The sequence below is a fragment of the Arvicanthis niloticus genome, chromosome 2 (assembly GCF_011762505.2).
Source record: "Arvicanthis niloticus isolate mArvNil1 chromosome 2, mArvNil1.pat.X, whole genome shotgun sequence".
NCBI lineage: Eukaryota > Metazoa > Chordata > Mammalia > Rodentia > Muridae > Arvicanthis > Arvicanthis niloticus.
Genome location: NC_047659.1, coordinates 117,772,978 through 117,793,566, shown reverse-complemented (window position 1 = coordinate 117,793,566; position 20,589 = coordinate 117,772,978). Strand labels below are relative to the sequence as shown.

Genomic DNA, 20,589 nt, shown 5'->3' with positions numbered 1-20,589 from the left:
AACAGTTTGAACTATTTGCTCAGCAGAAGGGCACCACAATGCTGGGGTACTGGCTTTCCCATGCATCCACTGTCCCTTCTTTGGGATCTTTTGTTGTCCCGTCTCCTTTGGCCAGATAAGAACACAGCTGCAGCCTTGTGGCTAAGTAAGGCTTCACTTATCCCCTTAAATCTCGGGGTGTCTTTTACTGTACCAGGCATAGATCAGTTCTTTCTTTTAACCAGGGGACTGGGAGGGAGGGAAGAACGAATTGAGGGGGAGGGGACAGAGGGAAGACTCTCACATTGCTGATGTCTGGTTCATGCCTTTCTTTCTCTCCTTTTAAAATCCAAGCTGGCATAAGATGTGATCGTTGTGGGCCAGTTTTATTAAAGGGTCAGTGTTTTGTGCCAAAATGTTGCCTCTGGGGAAGAGTTGTATCTGTATGCTGTGTAGGGAAGAGTAGTTTTGAAACTGAGTGTTAAACCATTCTCAGCTTCCTTCAGCTGCTAAAATGGGGCAGAATATGAAGGAGTTAATTTTAAAAATTGTTCGATTACAATATTAGGTTTCTGAATATCAGTTTGGGCTCTTCCTCTAACAGTTCACTTGTTCCAAATTGTGTAATGATAATATATCATATTCGGAAGAGGATGACCTGAAGATGGGGCATAAATTGCTTTTGTATTTGCTGTAAATTGCACTTATAACCAGAGTAAATGCCACCTACAGCATCAGTAACATGCTCTCCCACGTGCATCCTCTTAAAAAACACAGCTTGTTTTAACCACCACAAAAGAAAGTGGACACGGGGTCTAACCTGTAGTTTATACCCAAGCTGATGTTTCCGAAGTTATTTCAAAGTCAAAATCGAACCGGGTGTTTGTGCCGCTGGATGCTGTGTTCTGACTCAATGGACTTTCCTACTAGTTGGCTTTGGGAGCGAGGCTCTTCCGATGCTTAATTCTATTGTAATAAGGCTGATTTAGCATGAATGGTTTTACAAGGTGAAAAGGCAAAAAAAGTTTTACGCCAGGAAAATGGTTGGCTATGAGTGCATCAAACATTCACCACCCAAAGTCCAAGTGCTCCCAGTAAGTTTGGGGGCTCTGAATGCTTGAATGTCTGCGTCTCTGTCTTTTTTTCCCACTGACAAAACTGGTGGGGAAAAACCTCTTCCTTATATTTTTCCTGCTGGGTGGTCAGAGGGAAAGGCCAGGAAGCCAAAGGCCTCCCATTGAGACACTCCTCTATAAGAGGCGACCTCACATGGTGCCTTTGGGGCACCTGTTCATCTCTGCTCACTGTGGGGGGGTGCTGTGAGCCGGCAACCAGAGGCCACGTGTCAACTCCCACTCCTGCTGGAGGGCTCTCCTGCAGGGAAATTTCCATCTACAACATATTCACCACACAGACACAGACACAGACACAGACACAGACACAGACACAGACACACACACACACACAGACACACACACACACACACACACACACACACACACACACAGACGGCCTCTAAAATGTCCCCAGGCATAGCTGGAAAGTTACTTTGATGGCAGTGAGTATTATATTTTCGTGTGTCTCTCTGTGTGTGTAGGGAGTGTGTGTGTGTAGGGAGAAAAAGATACCTAGACATTTGCAAGTATTTGATGACACCTATGAAAAGACCAAAATAAAGATTCCTATCAAATGTGTCATCTTTGCTATGATTTTCTATATACAGGTAAGAAATGAATAATAATCTTTAAAAATGTATTACACATTTAAATCCTGTTCCAGTTTTTTCTGCTTCTTTTGTAAACAGACATTTCATTGTATCCTATAATAAAGGTACACGGTTTTGTTTTTTTCCCTCTGATTATATGCTTAGGCAACATGCCTTCCATCTCTCCACAAACTGTAGCAGGGATGTTAACCGGCCCAGATAAATATATTCATTTTTCTTTTTCTAACTTTGGTCCAGGGATTATTTTTTTTATTGTGGTATTTTAAGATATATCTAAAAATCATGTTGAATTATGATGAATAATTTGAAAAACAGGTAGGGAATCCTCTTCTGCAAAAAAAGACTTTTCCTCCGGAGTCCATGGCTTTCCTCAGGAGAGATACCGGGTTTTTATTTCTAATTTCTGGAAGGGTACAAAGCTGCACGTGTTGGGACCCCCCCCCCCCGGGGAGGAGCATCACCAAGGGGGACAAACTCACAAATAATGAATTGAGTTTAAAGACTGTGGTCAAACGCAAGGAACAAGTGATGCTGATCTTATATGTAAGCGGCCTGGACATCACACCAGCTGACACGGGGTTTGATTAATGAGGCATTAAGGGGATCGAGTGACACTTACAGCTAGTTACTTATGGTGCTAATTTCAAAACACTTTGTGATAGACAAAGAGACTCTGCTCATAATGCAAAGTAATTTGTGGTGTGTTCCTGGTGAATGCATTTAGTGAGGCAAATATAGTTATGCAGAATTTAAATTAAGGTTGACACTAATGTAAACAGAGCCCAAGAACCACTGTCCAATAATTTGATGAGGACACAGGTTTTAATCAAGCCTCTTCTACTAAAATAGCAATTTAAATCCCCATCGTTTAAACTGGATAAAACGCTTAATCTGGGAAAGCTGGGTGTGGGAGTCGGGTGAGGGATAAAAATTTACAGGGAAAAATATTTTTAAACAGAAACACAATGTCTCTTAGGGAAAGTGTGACTCTGCACTGACCCAGCAGAAGGAGACAAACATCCTTTTGAATTGCAGCTTGATCACCAGGCTAGAATCTGGGTATTGATCACACTTTAGCTCCAAGTGTTTCTTCTGTTGTTAAGTTAGGATTTGATTATATTCTAGTGGTATTGATTTCTGAATAAATACATTCTTGAAATTAAAAAAAAAAAAAAAACAGAAAGTTGAGAGTCAGAGGTTCCAAAGCATTTGTTTATTTATTTATTTATTTTTTAAGAGAATGTATCTCCCATTCTTACTTGAACTGAAAAAATTCGCTGTTGACTGGGAGGGTGGGGGAGGGGCAGCTTACCCAGCCCAGGCAGCCTTCCTGAGAGGTTGGCTTTTCCTGGGTACCCGCACTCACACATGGCTTTGTCTGGAGTTGCCAATTTATCTTGGAGTCACTAGGGGGAGGAGGGGTCAGCCGACATTAACATTAATTAAAATGCCAGCAGCCTGGGGTCGGAGCCCAGGAGGTTTTGTATATGGGAAACAAAACCAAACAAATAGCAATTTATTCTGTCACTGCTCTTTCGAGGACAACAAGTAACAGTTTGGCAACATTTCCTAGGGCCTCTGGACTTGACTGCTGGCTGAGAAATGGGAGATAGCTGGTCCTCAATTTCCCAAATCACATTCCTGATATATCGTCCTGGGAAAAGAATTTCTAAATTGAAATTTGTTTCTATGCTTGGAAGAAAGGACCAAAGATTGTTTTGGAGGCAACAAGTGCTTCCAATGTAAAGTATTCTGAAGAGACTTCTAGAATTCCAGTTCATGGCCACTCACTTTCAAGTCAGTAGGGGATATTTATGGGTGAGGAGGGACTGAGTCTTTAGATGAGCTAGGCAGAATAGACCCCAGAAAGATGTAACCACACTTAGAGGGCATGCAGGGAGGAACAGCAGGGCTAGGTGACTCCAACTCCATGCCTATGTCCTCTTTAATTTTACCCCATAGAGGATGTCAAAAGCTTAGATGTGTGATTCTTTGGGGCCACATCAGGGGCTATGGTGGGACTCCACTGTGCTGAGCTACCATCCCAGACAGACTTCCTTTCTATGAACATGTAAGAGAAGAAAAGTGATCTTTGGCGATGTCTCTCTGATGTTAGAAAAACAAACAAACAAACAAACAAACACTCAAAAGCATACTGAACTCAGCCTATGTTTATCACAGCCTTGTGGAGAACAGTTCTGCATATGGTGGGTCTACACAGTGCTCCCTGATGCTAGAAAACTCTTTGACCTTGGACCACTCATAGGCAGATAGAAGAGAACACCACCAATCTGAAGACCTGCCTAGACATGTCTAGAGAGACAGGATTCTGAGAGCTGGCTAGCTTCAACTCTATTCTAGGCCAGGGACAGAGGCATAGGGGAGCCACATGTAGTCTACATTTGGGATACCAGAGTATTTTCTAGAAAGATGGGTACATACAATCTTAAAAATCTGTTAGGTGATGATTCTGGGAGCCTCTTATGCAGAAACTTGCATCCTTTCTTTCCTAAACGGGGTTGAGAACAGCCTCCTTGGTTGAAGAACACTTGGCATTGGCACACAGTATTGACTCTGCCATGGGAAAGGGTTGCCTACATGTTATAGGACATGGTGCTATAGGGCATATAGGTGCCCATGCACGACTTGCTTACATCAGGTACCAGTCCTAAGGAATATATCTCTCGTGTCACCCCTTACCCAGGTTCCTCTACTTAGCCCAACTGGTGGTCCTGGTAGACTAGGAGGCCTGCTGATGACAACCCAGTAAATCTTCCTTATTCACCATTGCCTCTTCTGCAAGCTTCATCCCCTGACTCATCATCCTAGGAATCGACATATAGACATATTCCCCTTCTGTTTCCAGCTGGGATGCTGTCTTCATGGATCTCCACAGAGTTACAACACTGGCCACTCCAGCCATATTGTAGGAGTGGCATAGACGAGACATTTGGTTGTTCCCTTGTGCTTTTTTTAAGCCATGGTTCTGGAGGAGATAAGTCTCCGGGATGCTTGTCAACCATTCTGGAAAGCATCTCTCTTGCTTGAGCACAGGCACCAATCTGACTTGAACCTATTAGGTCAAGTCATTCTTCCTGCCCCTAATGCCCATGAAAAGCTTCGAAGTGTCAACTCTTCTCATTGGTCTGTTCATCTTCCTCTTCTTTCAAAGATAAAACAAAGCAATTCCTTAGACTATTGAGGAACACAGCATGCTTCCTAGTCTGTTCTGGAAATAAGTGATGATGGCAGTTCAGACCCACTTGTTAGAGAAACCTAGGTGGAAAGTGATGTAAGCAGCCAATACTTGGAGTCAACCAGAATAGCTTGGGTTCTTCTGATAGCTATTTGAGAAAAATACAAACCTGCTTCTTCTGTCTGACCTCTGGATTCAGAATCTCAGTAAAAATACCAACATCAACCGAGTTGCTATGGGAGTTTATGGTTATCTGAGGAATTTGTCTCAAGTGGGGTTCAAGGGCCATCATGAGCAGGCATGGGATTCCAGTCTGCACACCTACTGCTCTCAGGCTAGGGTGCCTCACCCTCTTCCCACTTTTCTAGGCTCTGCATTGAAAATGTCCCCTTCTTAGGCACAAAGCTACAGTCTTTTGGCCATGCAGCTCTGGGCCCACAGACCTCCACAGATATTCTCTGAAACAGGGCATAGAGGACTAATTTCTTCTTGTCAGTTTTAAGGCACTCTCTGTTCATAGGGTATACTTAGCCTTCTCGTGCCAGACCATAAGGCACTCCTATACAATGCCTACAGCCTCTAGAGAGCTAGTGATTAGACAGGGCCTGGGGTTGTCTGGGAGAAGCTCTTGATGAAGCCAGCTTCCTACCCAGTCATTCCAGCTGAGCCTGGCACTCTGTGCTCAAGTAGGCTGGACCTTGACAGATGCCAGCCTTGGAGGTTGGGAATCAGGGGGATTGTAGGAAAAAATATGACTGGCAAACCCAGGGTTCCTCCCGCCATGCTGTGGGTAGTCGGCTGGGCATGCTCTGGGTTCCTCCAGCTGGAAGATGGGCCTGGCTGCTTATTAACTAAAGGCCTCCCCACAGTTCCTCATGGTTCTTCACAATGCGGCCCCAACACACAAGGAAGTCCTTGGGTTTCCAAAACCGATTTATTGACATGGCGGATGGTGGATGGATCTGGATGCATACCCCACAAAACCCAGGGTGGACCTGAATTAAATAGGGAGGGGAAGAGGGGGGAGGGGCTGGGGAGGAATGCTTAATTGGCTCCACCCTCTGGCCTTCAGGTACCTTATTAGTATGTAAATCTCTCTAGGGCCTGTTCATCACACCCTCCACCTGTGTACGTGACTGAAGGGTGAAGGTGGAATGGAGATTAGACCTCGTGTTAGGCCCGACAGGGAATGAGGTTGGGAAATGGGGAATTTGGGAATGGTAACATCCTAGCCAATTCAGAATTGATGGGAAGAGTGCATAGGTCTGGGAATAGCTGGTGATAAATAGGTTTAGTGGCAGGGCCTGGGCAGTGAGTGTGGGTAGGGGCAGAGATTCTCTTGGAATCCTGAACAGAAATGTTGAGGCTTAGATATTTTTTTGTTCTTCAGACTAGCATTTTGGGTGTGAATTGCTCATTTTCTGTAGTATTTCTGGGCTTAGCTGTCTCTTCGTCCTTTGCCCTCTTCTTCCATTCCAGGGCCTAGAGTGTGGACCTGGGTGAATGACTACCTCACTAGACTGCCATTTGATGGATCACTACCTACCCCATTCTATAGCAGTCGCCCTCTGTGTGGCACATTAGACATACCCTTACTTCCAGAGTATTGATAGAACAATTCATTTTGTAAAAGTGGATGTGTCTGGGCAGGATTTTAAGGAGTAAGATACTAGACAGTCCTTTGCAAAGGCAGTTGGCTTTCACCTCTGCTTTTTAGGGCTTTTCCAGGCCATGAGTGATTATAAATGGGTTGGTATTTATCAGACATGTTCCAAGAAGTATATAGAGATTCTGGCACAAATTCTGACAGCTTAGGTAAATTTTAGAAGGTTTCTGACACATTGGACATATGTAAAGTCAACACAATTCTAGGTGGCCATCCACTGGCCTAAGCCAAAATGACATGGCTTGTGACCACAAGGAACCTCCAATTCACACTTTTAGTTACATGAAAGTCTGTGGGTCAATGTATTAGTGATATCAAGACTATCTTTTCTCTAATTACTTATCAAGTGCTTTTAATTTTTCTTTGGTAATGCCATGTTTATTGGCACTTTCCCATACTTGGGTGCAGATGCTTTATAACAAGGAGAGGACCATGCCACTCTCAGGATCACCCAGCATCAGCTTCAGGCACCACCTGTGCTGTTCACAGAGTCTGTCCAATGTCCACAAGAGGAGTAGCTTCTAAAATTGCTTTCTGGTTATCATTTAATACTTAATTTAAAAAATCCACAGTATTCCACACCTATCATTTCAATTTCAGTGATGGAACATATTATAACGTTTTCTTATATTTTATAAAAAATTAATTATAGTTTGTCATGGAACAACCACAGAAATTTTATATTAAAGAAATATTAGTGGGGCTGGAGAAATGTCTCAGTAGCTAAGAGTGCTTATTTCTCTTGCAGAAGCTCTGGGCTTGAGTCCCAGCACCCATATCTGCCTGACATGTCTAGTCCAGGGAATCTATTTTTTTCTAGATTCCCAGGCACCTGCATGCATGTGGTAAACACAAACATATACAGGCACCTACACATAGATCAACATAATAAATAATAAATCTTAAAAATATTGGTGGTTACTATGTTTTGATCTATTGTATCTTGGATCTTAAGTTTTCAGTTGATAAACATAGATTGCATTTTCTTGAAGAAATATAGCTTAGTCGGTAGAATGTCCAACATGCATTAAGCCTTGAATTTGTCCCCAGCATCACATAGACAATGAGATGATAAATGTTTGCAATCCTAGAACTCAGGAAATAGGATCAGGAAGGTAAGAAGTTCAGGGAAATCTTCAGTTACATAGTGAGTTGAAAGTCAGCCACATATGCATGAGTCTCTGTCTTAAAAAAACAAAAACAAAAATAAAACCACAAACAAACAAATAAAAAACAGCTTGCATATTCCTGCCAGCATCATGACAGATAACTGAGAATCTGAAGTGGACAGGTTAGGTAGATTGTCTTTAATCATGTATCAGTCTGAACATCAGGAAAAGAGATGCATAATTAATGTAATGCATTCAGAAACAGAATGTTTTCAACAAGAAGTCAAATGAGAATTGCAGCAGCCTTAAGGTCTAACTCTCAGATGACTGAAAATTCAGAGGGCAGAGGAATATACACAGACATCACCAACAAGGTCCAGATGGTGTGAAGTTTCTGGGCATGTAGATTCTTCAACAAATCACAGTGAAAAAGAGTGAGAGACTGACATGTCCACTATCTCAATATATATGTAGGCATTGTTCAGATCTTTTTTAGTCTTTTCTGTTCTGTTATCCTTTGTGTTTTTCTGATTTTTGGGATAGGGTCTGGTTATATACCCCAGGCTGGTCTAGAACTCAAAATCCTTCTACCTCCTTGAAAAAGTATCCTGTATTGATTCTACTTTTGCCCCACTGCTCTTCACATGTGCCTCCTGACTTCCTTTGGTTTATTTCCTAAGACAGGTTGGCAATGGGTTCTGTTGGCATGTCATATCTTTGCCTGCAGGCTGTATGCACTTCAAGGTAGCTATAAAAGTGCCACATTAGAAAATCATGAACTTACATGAGACATTGTGCTGTTCTTGACTATAAATTTTATTTTGTGCAGATCTTGTGCAGGGAGCCACAGCTGCTGTGTGTTCTTGATTGCAACAGGCATGTCATCTCCCAAAGTTGGCATTTTGTGATAGTCTTCTTTCTCTTGTGGTTCTCCTAATCTTTCTGTTCCCTGTTTTGTGATGTTTCCTCAGCCCTGGAGGTGGTGGCATAGATGTCCTGCTTAGGGTTGAGAACTCAATTGTCATTTACTCTCAGCATTTTGACCAGTTGTGAATGTCTGGTTGTTGTTGTTGTCGTTGTTTTGAGACAGGGTTTCTCTGTGTAGCCCTGGTTGTCCTGGAACTCACTCTGTAAACCAGGCTGGCCTCGAACTCAGAAATCCGCCTGCCTCTGCCTCCCAGGTGCTGGGATTAAAGGCGTGCGCCACCACCGCCCTGCTCAGTTGTGAATGTCTATATCAACTGTTGCCTACTACAAAAAGAGCTTTCTCTGACCAGACTAAGGATAGCATTGGTCTATGGGCATGGACATGAAGTACACATCCATTTTGCAAAGTGTATGTAGTAGATTTCTGCCTAGAATCTTTGACCTTGCCTCCAACCCCTTCAAGCCACAGGTTTCTGACTGTGTGTACAGTACCAGGCATGTATTCTTGTGAAAAAGACTTCAAATCCAATGTTTGTTTGTTTGTTTGTTTGTTTGTTTTTAAGTTTTTCTTGCCAGGAGAGTGTGAAGGCTCCTGCCTTTAATTCCAGCACCTGGAAGGCAGAGGCAGGCAGATCTCTGAGTATGAGGGATATCCATCCAGGGCAACATAGAGAAACTTTGTTTTAAAACAACAACAGCAGCAGCAGCAACAACAAGTGTCCCATTACCTTCTAGTGCATTTAAGATGTGTGCTCACAATGGGATCTTAGTACATAGTTCCAACAGGCAACAGAAGGCAGCCTTATGTTCTATCTTCGGCAGCATTTCCCTCCTGCGTTTGGTATCCTTGTGAAATTTATTTGAGCTCAACAAAAGTTCTTTAACTATCAAATGCATGCAGAGAGTTTTCTATTGCACCACTCTCAACCTTCCCTTGAGAGCTTCTGAACAGGTGGGAAAGGGGGCCTCTGTGACGCTTTGATCCTTGTCCAAGGCCTTGGCATTAGTGGGAAAACCTCAGTTCCAACTTAAGTCTTAAGGCCATGCTGACCTTTCTTGTCTCTGCACCCCTTCACCTGCTGCCTTAGTCCAACAAGTGAGGACTAAGAACACACATAGGTTTCCCAGAAAGCCTAGGTATCTTACTGAATAGCATGTCCCTCCCCTAGAGTCCTTTGGGGTGAAGATGAGGAAGGAAGCTATGAGAGAGTCCTTTGTTTATCAAACTATTATGATGAATAATGAATTTCAGCACAAATAAGTTGCTTTATTTTATTTATTTCAAACTTAACCAATGAGATATTGCTGATGATTTAATCCAATAACAAAAAAAAAGCTATCAAAAGGCATTCACAAGTTCTCTCTCTTCCCTTCTCTTTCTGTGTATGTTATGTTATAGTGAGTATATTTGTGTGTGTGTGTGTGTGTGTGTGTGTGTGTGTGTGTGTGTGTGTGTGTGTGTGTGCTTGTGCTTGTGCAAATAGAGGCCAGAGATATATACCAGATATCTTTCCGAATCTCTTTCCAACTTTATTTTTAAGTCAGGGTCTCACTGAACTGGGTTTACCAGTTAGACCAGCAAGCTCCAAGGAGCCACCAGTCCACGTCCTCAAGCACTGGGATTACAAGTGTGTGCCACTGCAGTTGTTTTTATGTATACTGGGGATCAGAAAACAGAACCTCATGCTTGCATGGCCTGCATCTTACAGAATGAGTCACCTCTGTAGCCTCTGCAAGCTCTTGTAAGTGTAAAAGCTTTTCTTATCCTCCTGAAATCCCAGTTGTTTTAGAGGAAGGGCCAGGAGAACCAATGCTGGGGTGTCAACGGTGGTTTTGAAGCATGAGTAAGCATTTTGTAGATAAAGGAGAGGAGAGGAAGGACATTCCAGGCAAAGAAAACCAGTGCGTCAGCTCCTAGTTTGGAATCTTTGTGGCACCCCCTTCTTCTCTGGCCTTATCTGTCATGCTTCCTGACCTATCCATATTATCAAAACCACTGCCTGGTACTAAGAACTCACTGAACAAATACCCGTGATTGTTGAGCAACATTACAAGTACTATGACTGGCTATGAGAAGGGTCATGTGTCATGGTCTTGAGTTTCAGATAGTCAGCCAGTTACCATACCATTTTTGCATTCAACTCCAGATTCTTATTTTTAAAGAATTATTTATTTTGTGTATATAAGTACACAGAGGCTATCTTCAGACACACCAGAAGACGACACCAGATACCATTACAGATGGTTGTGAGTCATCACATAGTTGCTGGGAATTGATCTCAGGACCTTTGGGAGAGCAGTCAGTGCTCTTAACTACTGAGTTATCTCTCCAGGCCCTACCCCAGATTCTTATCACTGAAAATAGAACAAAACACTGAAAATAATGTCCCTACTTGGTATCTGTGATTTCTCTATGTAGCCTACTTAATGATGTCACCTTGACATTTTTGAAGAGCAGATAAAATACTTTCTTTTTATACCTGAGAAGCATTAGTGATTTCCCTGCACCTCTTGTGCTCAGTAGAAATACCTCTTCTTGACTTTTAAGACTGATCTCAATATGAGCACTCAATTTCTTCAGGTTCATGACTCACTTCTTATCCCTTTACTCTCTAAGAATAGCAAAACCACAAACATCTCCTACCGTCAGAACATATTGTTTCTCCACTTCCAATTTTTTTCTTTATGTGGTTCTTTCCCTCTTTATAGAAGAGGTATGTCTCCCAGATGTATCTGCTTCGATGTTCTCACACCCAAGTCCAATGCTGGCACCACAACTTTTGGGAGTTGTCTCTTACCCAAGGTACTACATCTTCCAGGAGTCTTCGCTGATCAAATCTAACATTGTGTATCTTGCTTATTGTATTGACTCAGTTGTCTTATAATTTGCTTCTCTATACTCATGATTCTAGCATAGAGGTTTAGGTATAGTAGGTATTGTACATCATTTCTTGAAATACCAAGGACTAGTTATGTGCCAACACCTTGGTTAGATGTAGGAGACACTGCAAAAAAAATTTCTAAAGATGATAAAATAGAAATATGAAGAATAATTTTTGTAAATTTAAAGGAGGATGGACATATGGATTATGTGTCCATAATTATTATTACAAAACCATTATGGCGATGATGGTAACTGATGTTGATGATCATGGTAATAATGATGAAGATCATGGTAATGGTGATGATGATGATGCTAATGATAATGGTGATGTTGAAAGGGGAGATATGATAATGAAAATTATGATGGTGATGAATGTGTAAGGTGTCTACATTTCTGCATCTTTTTTCCTCCATCATTTTGTCTCCTCCAGGACACTGATCCTAATGGCTTTATTAGTCAGGCTCCCCACTACTTTTTATTTTCCTGTTGGGTTAAGCCAATTAGAGTATAAGATAAGAAAGAAGGTTTGGGTGTTGTTATAATTTGGATATGAGACATATGCTGCAGACTCGTTTGTTGAAATCTTGGCTCCTAGCTATTAGTTCAAATGAGAATTGATTACATCACAAGGCTACTAATTTCCTGAATGAATTCATCCCTTGATAAGTTCATAGCTGAAGGGGCTATTAAAGCCTAAGACTTAGTCAGAGTAAGTAGATCACTGGAGACCCCTAGCCTTGGAAGGTCACAACTCTTTTCAGACACTTATCCTCCCTCCCATAACTAGAGATTCTGTCAAATATAGTAGATATTTAATAGTTGGCTCATCTGGTTTAGGATAGCAATACCTCACTGCTATTGCTAGTCTCAGAATGCCAATTGTGCCCTTTGTTTAAACCTTGACAGAGGCAATAACTGATGGCAATGTCAGTGAAGACAGTAAGGGTGGTAAGGTCTTCTTAGCTGAGAATGAGGACCCCATTAAGCACCTCATACTGGAAGACTACAAGATTACAATAGATAATGGCAGGAATCCCAGTATATCATTTAGCTATCCGTGTGTAACAAATGATCCTAAATTCTATGGGTTAAAACAATAATGACTTCTTATTTCTTCTTCTTTGCAGGTTAGGAATTACACAGCAAGATGGCTTTCCCTGTTCCACCATGGCTAGAGCCTCCACTGAAAGGGCTGAAGCCCATTGATCTTGGCTTCATTTGGATACATTTCAAGGGTGAGCACTGACAGAGAAAACAAGCCAGACTGAAGTCATACTGCCTTATAGCTCAGCCTTCAAAGGCATGTGGGGTCTCCTTCACCACATTGATGACCCCTCATTACAGGAGGAGGTAGTGTAAACTCTACCTCTTCCTTATGTCCTTTTGGGGTTAGAACACAGAGCTCTGACTCCATGCATAATACCCACTCTACCACTGAGATACATCTCAAGCCAATTGAAATTGGACTACTGTTGGTGTCTCATTGTGTGATGTGGACTTGGGCCATTGTGGGATCTATGCAAGCATCTTTCTATATCACTTCTTTCCTGCCCAGTAATGCTCACTGTGTAGAGCACACAATGACCCAAACACTAAGGGACCTGAGTCTCTGAGTCACCACTTGGGGAATACTTACCCAATCTTTATTTACCTCTATGATGTGCTATTCAAAGGTTTAGTGTTTTGGTCCTGTAATATTGGTGGCTGCTCTACGAGTAGGAACTTACCTGTAGCCTTACACCTTAAGCTACAGAATCCCTCTCCCTGTTTTGGTAGCACATCTACAAAGATGGCCAACAGCTTGGATTAATCTCTTCTTTCTTTAAAACTATTTACTAGCCCCAAGTATTAGGGTACAGTGTGAGAAAGAGAAAAATTCAGGGGTCATCCGGGTCACCAAACTGCCAGGGTCCTGATGATATGCATAAAGGACTTGCCCAGGCCAACAGTGAAAATGTGTTTGTTAACATGAAGGTGGGCCGTGGATATTTAGCTCTGGTTTGGAGGGTCTCAGGGGGATGGTGATATCTACGCTGGAAATGATTGGCAGGTTTATGTCGTTGGGGCCCTTACTCCACCATGAAGAAGACTATCTGAAAGGGAAGTTGGTTCCGGGTCCATCCCAACATAAAGCGAGGGAAAAACATCTGTCGAGTGGTATTTGGAACTGACATTTTCATAAGGATCCAGTCTGTAGAGAGTTTTCACAGGGCTTGCAAAGCCACATTTTCCTTTTCTTTTCTTCTTCACATTCTGCAAACACACACACATAGGCAAAACACCTAACCATAAAATAAAAACAAATAAATCTTTAAAAAAAAAAAAAACCCTGAAATCTCTATAAACAGAAGCTAGCTAGCTGATTAGAAGAATAGTTATAAATTACTGTTTACCAGTTTACCTCTTTGCTTTGTCTCTCTTTGCTATTGGTTCCATACAGGAATCCACTCTTCACTGATGTACATCTGCTGAAATCTATCCTTTTTCTTGAACAGTTTCATAAGCTTAGCAATGCATATATGTCATCTAGCCAACACCATGATCCAGGCTCAGAAGCCTTTGACCCTAAGAAAGCTACCTTGTGCTCCTTTGGTAGGCAAGTGTCTCCCACCTCAAGTCTTTGTCAGTCACTGAGCTGTTTTCTATCTTATAGTATTGCCTGTTCCGAAATGTCATGTAAACGAATCATATTAAAGTAGGCTATGTGCCTGGCTGGTTTCCTCAGTGAATACATTTGAAGGTACTTTATGTTGTTGCATGGAGTAACAGTCAGTTCCTTTGTGTGGCTGTGTGGTATTTGAATGCAGGAATGTACCACGGACTGTCCATGCATTTATCATTTCAAGGACATTTATGTTGTCTTTATGTTTGGGTAATCATTAATACTGCCATCATAGACATACAGACTCTGTGTGTGTGTGTGTGTGTGTGTGTGTGTGTGTGTGTGTGTGTGTGTGTGTGTAAAGGAATAAGAGCACTGAGTCATGTGTAGGTAGATTTGTGCTTAACCTTAGCAATGTAGGAGACCGCTAAACTGTTTTGGAAGTTACTCTACTCTTCTTGACGAGGAATGCTTATAAGTTCTACATATTGGTATTTGTACTATTCAAGCATCATTCAATTGTTCTAATACTACCATGTTAGTTTCCCTTGGTTGTTTTGTATTTCCATAGTGACAAATGGTGTTGAACATCTTCACTCTGCTTATGCGTACAAATATATTTTGTAAGTAAAGTATCTTTTTGGATCTTTACTGAGTTATTTTTCTGTTATTGAATTTGCAGTTATTTTTGATGGTGTTTGCTTAGGTAGGCTAGATTGTCCTTGAACTCGTAATCCTGCTGTTTTGCCCTCAGAAGTACCAGGATTACAGGCTTGTGCCACCACAAAAAAGGGAGAGTTTAATATTTTTATTTTTGAAAACAATCTGGGTAACTTCTCTGATGCCTTACAAGTATTAGTTACCCTCTACTAGGGGTGCATCTTTGTATTGCTGAATAAAGTGTTTGATTTGAAATCCAACTTTTCAAAGTTTTCTTTCATGTTCTGTGTTTTCAATGAGCTGTTAAGGAACATATGGGCCATGGGTGTGGCGGTATATGCCTGGAATCCTCAGGAGGCCAAGGCAGAAATCTTGTAACCCCCGAGCTTAGCCTGGGCAACACCCAGACCCTGTCTCAAAAGCAAAGAATGACCTCCAAAGATTTTTCTAATATGAGGTCAAAGAGATTTTCTCCTGTATTTTCTTCTAGACACTTTTTTTATTTTATATGTTTGTCCATATACACTTTGAGTTTATCTATGGTGTGAAGTAAAGACCTAGTTTCTGTTCATGTATATGTATGTGTTGGCTTTCCAGGAAATATATTACTGTAATTTATTGTATAATTTTACAAATGAGTCTTTGTCTGAACACACACACACACACACACACAAGAAATAGAAGATTGTTGGGTTCTACATCACTACATCAATTTTGTTTTGTTTTGTTTTGTTTTTGCTACTCCCAAGCTCAGTTGTTAGAGTAGCATGGGAGTTAAGGTGGATTTCATGCTCACTCAGAACTAACAATCGTGTCTAAGCTGTTAAGTAGGTCAGATCAAAGGAAGACTGGCCCTGCTGCCTGCTGTACCAGTCAGGCTGTGGTTGGATTACTGTTAAAATTTCCATGTAGTATTTTAAAAGATGTTAATGGATAAAATGTAGGATTAGAACAGTCTTTCTGGGCTAAGCCTGTTGTGCAGAACAGGGAGGTGAGAACTTGGCTAGCAGTTCTTCGTTGTTATTGTTGCTTTATTTTGTTTTGTTTGTAGGACAGGAGGCTGTGTCACCTAGGCTGGCTTTGAACTCACAACAATCTTCCACCATCATCTCTTTTAGTGCTGGGGTGCACTACCCCAGCTGGCTACAATCACTTCTGAAGAGCAAGAAAGAAAGCACATCTGGAATGATAGCTTTGTATTGAAATCATCAGTTTACTAGTTTAAAATTCCAATCCTGAGTCACTCTAGCTGTGGGACCAATGACTTGTTAACCTGGCTTTTCTTTTTTCTTTTTCATCTTAAGGTAGATATGAAAACCCCTGTCTCCTAAGGCTATATTGTGAAAGACTGCTTATAGTGGTGTGCACCAATTACCCTATACTTTGGAGGCAGAGTTTCACTTTGGAAGGGGCTCTGGCTGGGATACCAGTGTGACAGGTGTCAACAGGTTGGTAGGCAGAAATTTCATTGGAATGGAGACCAATCAGAGACACCAAGGACAAAGCAGCTGGGTTTATATGCCTTCCCCAAGTGACTAAGACACCCAGGTTGATCATTTGAACTCAGGCCTGAAAGACCAGCCAGAAACACCCCAGATTCCCTCTTAAACAAAACCAGAAGCACAAAGAGATGAATGCCATGTGCTTAGCTGAAGGTGGTGGTTCGTAGGCACCCCCAAATTGCTGGCTATCTTTCCTGTAACTGTTCACCATTCATTCAGGTTGTGTTCTTCCACTATGTATTAGTGAGGACTTGGCTAGGAGTTCTTCTTCTTTGTTGTTGTTGTTGTTGTTGTTGTTGTTGGGAACAGTGGAAGCATCAGAGTGCCAAAACAACCCCCAAAGAGGCTTCTTCTAGAAAAGCTGGAACTTAGATCAGTTTAGGCAGGTGAATAGAAACTGAACACAGGGCTTTGCTGTGTACATAGGAGCTTTCTTTTGTATGTGTACATGTGCTATATAGAAAATGAGATGTGGACTGAGGTTGCCTATGTATATGATGGTGGACTTTTTGTGGCAAAAAACCATATTAAGTTAGTATGGATCCTTGCCAGGCATGGTGGCTCATGCTTGTAATCTCCAGCACTTAGAAGGCTAAAACAGGAAGATTACTATACATTCAAGGTCAGTCTGGGATCCAGAGAAATTTCCATTCTAGGTCTGGACTACCGTATGAGACCCTGTCTTAAAAACAAACAACAACAACAAAAATGAAAATAAAACAAAAACTATGTACCCTATATATAATGGTCTTTTTAACTGGAAAAAAAAAGATAATGATTAACATCAGGACCATAGGTTAAGTACAGCTTTCTAGAGGGCTGATTCTTGAATTAAGACCTGAAGGAATGAGCCGGTTAACACGGGGCTTCTGGAGAAGACTGGAAGGTGGGTCACACTGGGCTATGTGCCATTTCCCTAGAGCATGGTGATGAAGAGCCAAGCTTCTAGAGCCAAGAGGCTTCTAGGAACTTGGCTCTTAAACCCATTGGACCTCAGCTGCCTCCCCATGACCATTACTGATTGATTTCTGGCAGCTTCAATGATGAAGCGACAGTGGCATAGCACCCAGTAAGGATAATACTAGTAGCTTTTTAGCTATGCAAAGAACTCAGGTAATCCAGTTAGTCTGGAGCAGAGGGTGAAACAGGGAGGTGGCTGTGAGACTTCAGAGGGACTCATGACAAATAGGCTGGGATTAGACTGAAGGAATGTGGAGGTTATCTCTGAGGCAATGATTAACCAGCAAGGGTCTTCAGGAAGGAGCTTGGCCTTTTAGAAGAAGCACTTGAGCACCAGACAGGCCAATAAATTGCAGGAGGTCCAACTGGAGACAGGCAGAGCAGTTAAGAAATGTGCAAGAATCAGGCAAGAAAATAAAGCCAAGGAATGGGGGAGGGAGACAAAGACAGCGGGAGGGGGGAGGAGAAGAGGAAGTGAGGAACTTGCAAAGGTAGCAGAGTTCAGTTAGCTATCAGAGGTAGGTGGGGTGGAGGGAATGATCCAGGTGTTAGACTTGATTTAAAAGAGAAGCCAGGTGGAAGGGGTTTCCAGGGAAAGAAAAGAAGAATGTGCACGCCTTCACTGGGAGAAAGTGGCAGGTTTTCCAAGTTAAGAAGCTCCAAAGCTGATAACAAATTGGCTTGGAGGCCAGAGGAAGAGGGTCAACCTGAGATGCCAACATGGTGGTTGTCCACAGGTTGGGAGGCTGAAGTTTCATTGGAATGGAGTCCTCTCAGAGACAACAGTGACAGAGCAGCTGTGGTTATGTGCCTTTTCTGAGTGACTAAACTGAGGGCACACACACACCATGCACACACACACCACACACACTCATGCACATACGGTGTGCCTGACATGATGAGAACTCAATGGCCTTTACTATCACCACTGTTGCCAGAACAAAAGCAAAAAGCTGAGGAGAGGTCCCAGGTGGCAGAGGAAGTGTTAAGATATAGCCGTGACGTAGATGAAGAGTTTTCTAGAAAAGGGAGAAGAGGCAGAACCATAAGAACAGAGTGTAGGAATCAAGAGAAGAAACCCTGTGAGGAAAGAGAGGTGCTAATAGTTCAGAAGGTCCAAACAGAACTTAGCAAGGGCCCACTGGAACTGACAATACTCGGGCCCTGGTCTTTGAGGCAGGAGGCTAGTGGCAGAGGCTAGAATGAGAGGGTATTGAAAGCAGACAAGCAGTCAAATACATGCTTGACTTAGAAAAGAAATAAGAAAACTACGTAAAGTTTTGGAGACATATATTAAGTTGCTATGTAGAGTAAAATATCTGAGCAGATGTGGCGCCTACTGATAGCTCATCTCACAGCAGATAAGAATGCAAGCGGATATTGGATTGACTTTGGCTTAAACTCTAAGTCCAGTAGGTGGAAGAAGAAGGCAGCAGATGAGGACTTAAAATGAGAAAGACCAATGTAGCAATCACAGGTGCCTGATAACCGACTGAGCCACCACCTTGCAAGGAGCTTCCTCTCTGGAGTGTTGGGTGAATACAGCTCCTCCAAGAGGCTCCATTACTTTGTGTCAAGAGAATGTCTGTGTGTAACTGTATTTGTACCATCAATAGAGTAAAAGTTTCTTGACTCTGTATTCATTTTTAAAAATCCCTTGGTTCAATGCCGTGTGTGGGACATAGTGGGCATGCTAACCAGCTGCCTCCAGGGAGAAGATTCTCCTGCCAAGGGAGACCAGCCAGGTAGGTACTACTCTCAAGCTCTTCACTAAGCCTCCAGGAGTCTGAATTTTGGGTAGTGGCCATAAACCTTCTAGTGAGAATCAGTGCTAAGTCCTTGAAGCTGGAGAGTGGAGCTAGGCTGCCAGCAGCCAGACTAGAGGGAGGAAGAAGGATTTAGAACCAAGGCCAGGAGTCTAGCTCAGGGGTGAGAGTACCAGAGGCTGGATCTGGTACATAAAGGGTCTGTCTACAAGAAGACTCTAAATTTCAAACCAAGTCTCTGTAAACAAAGGCACAGTGCAGCCCTGTGGGTGAAGCTGGTCAGTAGCCTGAAATTCCAGAGGCGGGGCCATATTAGCAATTACCCCAATGATCTCAAGTGAATCCAAGTGTTGGTAGCATTGGGAACCTGGGAAATAAGTGAAAGTGAAGATTTGAGAAGCCTGAATCCTTATTTAACAATCGGATGAGGCGGGACTAAAATAATCCTCAAGAATCATGGCAGAAACACTTTGGAAATACAGGCCAGGAGCAAAGCATGCAGCTTGTTTTCAATATAACTGAGCATCCCACACAATCAACAAGTATTATGATTCTGTCTGTGCAAATAGAACGAAATGGAAGCCTGGACAGACTGACCATCTAGGGACACTCAGCTGGGAAGCAGGAAATTTCAGAGTTCTGTTTTGACTTCCTAGAAGGTTCTGGGATCACACAACTTCTTCAAAAGGGTCCTCTGATCCTTTGAGATGGCAGCGCAAGGGCTGGGGAAGCTATGAAGAGAAACACGAATTAGAGTGTGGGATGGTGTCTTTGATTGGAGATGCACACCAGGAAACCCTGGTATTTCCCTGGGTATCTCCAGGATCATTCCACCAACCACAGCAATGCTTGGAGGGTGTGTGCCACTGACCAGGGAGGGGTCCTATCTCAATGTTAGGTGGTAATCCATAGCATCTGAAAGTGTGTGTAGTGGCTGAGTAATTCTTCACAAGGAGCACCATAGAGAACTACCATGGTAGTTGTGGCAAACCCTGCAGCAGGCTTCTCACCAGGGCAGGATTCCAAGTCCTCAGATTGCCGGTTACCCATCTGCTTGGGTTTTTAAGTTCAGAGTCCCATCTAAAGAATCACCTCCACTTACACTGCTTGCTACCCCCATCTCCACCTTTGTTCTTGGTGGAACTAATTGGGCTCAGTAGTTAATTAGTAAGACCCAAGATTCAGGAGAACAATGGTTGAGCTTCCTCTCCCCAGCTCCTCCCCTTGTAGGGCTCCAACAACCAGGTAAGGGCTTTCTGCATTCCTAGACTGTCTTTTTTATCTCTTCATGCATATCAGGCAGGATTCTTTCTCCTGAGATAAACTCCCCGGCTGGCTGAGGCCAACATATTTTTCCAGAATTTGCCCAGACAGCTCTATGACATCCTTAGCAAGTTATAGTCCATTCCTGCAACCCCTTATCTGTAAGGAAGCTTGGACAGGTTTGTCTCCAGGTATCAGCCTCTGTGTAAGGGAAGTCAGTTGTTCAGAGGGCCTGCCTGTGTCCTGTGGTAGTGTCTCAGAAGCTTCCAGGCTGTGGCCCAACAAACATGTCCATACTCAGAACCCTCTACTCCTCACAGGACTGTTGACAGGGTTCAGTTTCTGGGCT

The 20,589-nt window shown here is 42.6% G+C and overlaps 1 long non-coding RNA gene across 24 annotated transcripts in view; it reads left to right on the top strand.

The window, feature by feature from the left end:
- The window catches only part of LOC117702737 (uncharacterized), a 104,738-nt gene that overhangs the window by 17,546 nt on the left and 66,603 nt on the right, over positions 1–20,589 (top strand). For all 24 annotated transcript variants that reach the window (XR_013108880.1, XR_013108887.1, XR_013108891.1 and 21 more), the window contains exon 2: positions 12,615–12,722. This is a non-coding gene — a long non-coding RNA (uncharacterized LOC117702737). The remainder of the gene's footprint in view (positions 1–12,614; positions 12,723–20,589) is intronic.